We start from the raw sequence: 5,542 nt of genomic DNA on the forward strand, positions 1-5,542 counted from the left end.
CCAGTCACAGACAGATGCTGTTTTTTTAGACTTCGCGAAGGCCTTCGACAAAATCTCTCATTCCAGACTACTTATGAAACTTTGGGCAGTATTAAAAAACCCACAGCTTTGTCAATGCATACAAGCATACCTGGGATCTCGAAAACAGTATGCTGTTTTTAATGAACATTTCTCACAAAAGCTGCCTGTAGATTCGGGTGTCCCCCAGGGATCAGTTTTAGGACCGTTATTGTTCCTTCTTTTTATAAATGACATGGTGGATGACTGTGGCGTTAAAATAAGACTATATGCCGACGATTGTGTTTTGTATAGTGAGATAAATTCAACTTCAGATCAAAATGCACTGAATTTTGAATTAGATAAAGTGATGCGTTGGTGCAAGACGTGGCAGATGGCTGTGAATTACGACAAATGCGCTGTAATGACCATAAGTAACAAGAAAAATCCTCTTTTACGTACATATACAGTTAATCGTAAATCATTAAATCATGTCAATGAGTTCAAATATCTAGGTCTTATTATAACTGATAACATTCACTGGGATAGTCATATCACAGCTATTTCTAATAAGGCATTGTCTAAACTTCATTTTTAAGGAGGTCTCTCAAGAGGGCATCTACCATCTGTAAGCTCGCCACTTTCAAAGTATTAATCCTGCCAATTTTAGAATATGCAAATGTTATTTGGGACCCGTTTACACAGACGAACACACGTAAGTTGGATAGAGTTCAGAGTAAGTCTGTAAGATTTATTTTTAACAGTTACGGTCCATCATCTATTACTCAGTTACTTCGCCAAGCAGACTTAAAAAGCATTACAGTTATAAATAAAATCGCTCGCCTTAAGTTCATGTTTAAAATTGTCAAGGGTAAGTTACAGAGCCGAACGTGTGACTACATTTCTTTTTCCAGCAGTTATTCTACAAGGCTACGACATCCATACTCATTAGTACCGTTTAAATGCAAGAACAGTGTTTGTAAATATTCTTTTTTCCCAGAACTGTAACAGAATGGAATGAACTCGATAAAGACGTAGTAACGGTAGTTGACTGTGATACCTTTCAGGCTCTCCTTCAATTGTAACCCTGATGTATTTTGTATTATGAAAGGCTTGTCTGCATTGTCAGTTGAATTTTGTAGCGTCTGAATTTGTTGTATTTGTTAAGAAACCTTGTTATATGTTTTGTACCATCCTGCTAGAGCCCCTATCATTGGGGTTATCAGTACTGGAAATAAATGAATAAATAAATAAATAAATAAATAAATAAATGAAAGTTGGGATGCTTTTTCTTGGGGGTGGGGGGGGGAGTACTTAATTGTTCAACAGGCTGCATATGACAACTCTGAAAAACATAGCAGGCTGCTAATAGTGACCAGTACCCATAACAAGATCCGAGATGCCTGGTAAACCATTGACAAGTACATTATCACGGGCATGACGATAAGGGTGACCTGTTGTAGACGCCGTTAAAAATTTTCGCTGTGCTTGCAGAGTGCACTTTCAAGAGCCGTTACCCCATGATAGCAGGGTGCACTTGAGCCAGTCAAATAGATGTAGCCAGTCAAATTGATGTCTTCATTTAGAGGAGTAATGTTAAGCATAAACATAGCGAAGAAGTAAACTGTAAGAGATAGTACACACGCACATAAACACACATGCATGAACACACACAAAAACATGTCCCCAAAGTGTGCCTTTTCAATCCTTGTAGTGCACAAAGTTGCTCTTTTTTGGAACCTTTGCCCAGTGGCGTACCAACTCTTTCGCGAGTGGGAGGCTAACCTACCACACTCGTCAGCCGGTGTGTGTGTGTGTATATATATGTATATATACATTAATATACATTAATATACATTAATATACATAATATACATTAATATGTATATATATACATATAAATTCACAGATAAACCCAAAAAAGTGGATGGAGGGAGTGCCGCTGTAATAGCTCAGTGGTTAGAGCATCGAACGCGTAATTCGAAGGTCGTAGGTTCGATTCCTGCTTACAGTAGGTAATTTTTTCATCCAGTTTTCTTTCTTCTTATTTACATTCCATTAATGTTAATAACTTCCCCTGTACATTCCTTGGCATTACTGTCTGTTATATCTCATTATTATTGTGTTAAAAACACGGAAAAACGAGCCCTTAGGTATACACTTCTTTCCCTTATTTTCATTGAACGAGGGTCTCGCACTGGCAGACTTGGTGTGTTTAGGTTGTATAAGAGGGACAATTAATCAGCTGCCCGCTCATAATAAGTTCACGTGCTACGTGACGCCAAACATGCGCATAAGAGTGTTTTCACACTCGTTGTTTGGCTTATAGATGGCGCTGACTGTCGCTCCTACTTCTAAATTCACAGATAAACCCAAAAAAGTGGATGGAGGGAGTGCCGCTGTAATAGCTCAGTGGTTAGAGCATCGAACGCGTAATTCGAAGGTCGTAGGTTCGATTCCTGCTTACAGTTGGTAATTTTTTCATCCAGTTTTCTTTCTTCTTATTTACATTCCATTAATGTTAATAACTTCCCCTGTACATTCCTTGGCATTACTGTCTGTTATATCTCATTATTATTGTGTTAAAAACACGGAAAAACGAGCCCTTAGGTATACACTTCTTTCCCTTATTTTCATTGAACGAGGGTCTCGCACTGGCAGACTTGGTGTGTTTAGGTTGTATAAGAGGGACAATTAATCAGCTGCCCGCTCATAATAAGTTCACGTGCTACGTGACGCCAAACATGCGCATAAGAGTGTTTTCACACTCGTTGTTTGGCTTATAGATGGCGCTGACTGTCGCTCCTACTTCTAAATTCACAGATAAACCCAAAAAAGTGGATGGAGGGAGTGCCGCTGTAATAGCTCAGTGGTTAGAGCATCGAACGCGTAATTCGAAGGTCGTAGGTTCGATTCCTGCTTACAGTTGGTAATTTTTTCATCCAGTTTTCTTTCTTCTTATTTACATTCCATTAATGTTAATAACTTCCCCTGTACATTCCTTGGCATTACTGTCTGTTATATCTCATTATTATTGTGTTAAAAACACGGAAAAACGAGCCCTTAGGTATACACTTCTTTCCCTTATTTACATACATATATATATATATATATATATATATATATATATATATATATATATATATATATTGAGAGAGACGACTTCTGTGACGTGCTGGCACTTGGCACTAGCATGTGATCTTTCATACACAGTGCACTTGTTTGATAGCGTAAAAAAAGGACAGTCAGTTTTAAGCAGCATGCACTGCTGGGACAACATGTATATGTTTGTGATACATGATGCATGTAGTAATGTTACACGCGACGCTTTTTACGCATTACCTCACAACATTCCGCATGAATACAATTATATCGATGGCGGCCTTCTCAGCAGTACAAGTTTCTGAATCAGCAGTACAAGATCGCTGAAGTTTTATGAGTGAATGAAATTTTCGATGACAAAAAATAGCACACAAATAATACAGTCTGTTTGTTAAGTGTAACGCACTCCTTGCCAAACTGAAGGTAATTTGAGCATTTCTATCTACTTATTTTAGCTTCCCACTGAGCTCGTGTGCACTGCTTTATTCGACGCCGCTTTGCATGCTGCCTCTATCGCTCCAAGTTTCTATAAAAAAGGTTAATCAAATTTATCAGAGATTAAAGCAGAAAGCTCTCTTGGCGCTTGCAGTATGGCAAAACTAAAATATTCAGAAAAATTAGTCGTAATCATGTGCTCACAGCAGCTCCAACAGAGCAGTGGTGATGGTAATCCTTTTTGATCAAAAAAATTGATTTTTCTGAAGCAGCAAATGCCTTCACCAGTCCATAAAAGTTTGCTCGTTATTGGCCAGTCGCAGCAGAATAAAAAAACATGAACAAGTGTTATAATATATAGGGCCCCCGTTCAGCGCTAAACTGCTCTGCACTGCTACTGCACAGGGTGGAAAGCATCGCAAAGAGCCTTTAAGAAAAATCGTCATTGCTGAATTGTTGGAAAACTACGAATATATTGCACCTTTGCCTCATAATATTGTTACGGTGCATCATCGACAGGAGCAAGTGTGGCACTTTGTGAAGATGAAGAAGACGCCTGTGTGTTAGGCGCTTGCGCGAGAGGCAACTCAGACATCTTGTTCGGCTGCCGATTTTCGGTGGACGCTATCCTATAAGCCTAGACCTCGCCCCGTCACATTTGGTGGACGTGCTGGGTAACCGCCTCGCAACGGAACTTCGCAGCGGCCGTCGTTTGAAGGGTCATTCTACAACGATGACGGAAAGTACGGCGTCTGCATCTGCTCCTGGTGTTCCTGCGGCCGGAGATGATGCGGTAACTACATCTCCTTCTGCGACCACAACCTTCGTGGTCGAACCCCCACGGGATCCTGGCACGTTTAGCGGTTCTGGTGATCCAGATGAAGTTGACATTGAAGATTGGCTGGCAGAGTACGAACGTGTGAGTATTCGATACCGATGGGGCCCGACTCTTATGCCTGCGAACCTGTTATTGTATCTTAGGGGAACCGCCAAATCGTGGTGGTATGAGAACCATGAAACAGAACTTGGGATTTTGGCAGTGTGCACGGAGAAAATGTTGGACCTGTTCGGAAAGCCAATTGGAAGAAAAATGGCCGCGAACAAAATGCTCGCGTCTCGGGCGCGAACCTTGACTGAGTCTTACGTCTCCTATATAGAACATGTGTTAGCATTGGGTCGCTAAGCCAATGCCGAGATGCCGGAGGCTGACATGGTCGGACATATTCTTAAGGAGATTGCGGATGACGCATTCAACCTCCTCATCTGCAAAATTTATTCTACAGTGGACGCCATTATGAAAGAATGTCGGCGCTTTGAGCAAGCGAAGAGCCGGCAGACTAACAGCGTGTTCACCCGCCTTCCGAATACGGCTGCAACGTCGTCTTGCGAAGACCGTGCAAGAACACAGCCGCCATCTCTAGATTCATCGGATAAGGTGACCCGAATCGTACGGCGTGAACTTGAAGCCATTGCCTCTGCTCCGGCTCACACCACTGCAAGTGAGACGACCCCATTCTCTGCTAACATAGTTAAAGCCATCGTCCACCAAAAACTCGCCAGCATAGGTATTCCCTCAGTGTGCGCTTTGCCCAGCCCGCAGCGAGCTCCATGGCATCCACCCTCATCCTATCCCGAGCAGCAGTTTAGGGCCCGATCTCGTGACCCTGCTCCGTGGAGAACCGTCCACAATCGACCAATTTGTTTTCATTGCCACCGTATCGGTCATGTCGTCCGTTACTGCAATTACCGCTGGTCCTCGCCACCTCGGACTTCATCTGAACCTCACTACCGACAGGACAGCACACGCTTCGCATCTGCCGTGCAGCCTTCTCCGCCAAACAACTACAGAAGGTTCAACAGCCGATCTCCGTCACCGCATGATCGTCAGTCGCGTTCGCCTCCAGGACGTCGCCAGTCGTCTCGCTCACCGCAGACTCACAGGCCGTCGTCACCATTCAACCCCGCTCCTGCCTACCCGGAAAACTAAACGGTGCAGCGCCCTGATGTG

General features: G+C 42.7%; 1 non-coding gene across 1 annotated transcript; it reads left to right on the forward strand.

Annotated features, from left to right (window-relative positions):
* The first annotated feature begins 1,938 nt into the window (after positions 1 to 1,938).
* Positions 1,939 to 2,011, forward strand: TRNAT-CGU (transfer RNA threonine (anticodon CGU)). The gene has a single exon. It is a non-coding gene; the product is annotated as a tRNA-Thr (tRNA).
* The last annotated feature ends 3,531 nt before the right edge of the window (positions 2,012 to 5,542 follow it).

This window comes from Rhipicephalus microplus, chromosome X (assembly GCF_043290135.1).
Source record: "Rhipicephalus microplus isolate Deutch F79 chromosome X, USDA_Rmic, whole genome shotgun sequence".
Taxonomy (NCBI): Eukaryota; Metazoa; Arthropoda; class Arachnida; order Ixodida; family Ixodidae; genus Rhipicephalus; species Rhipicephalus microplus.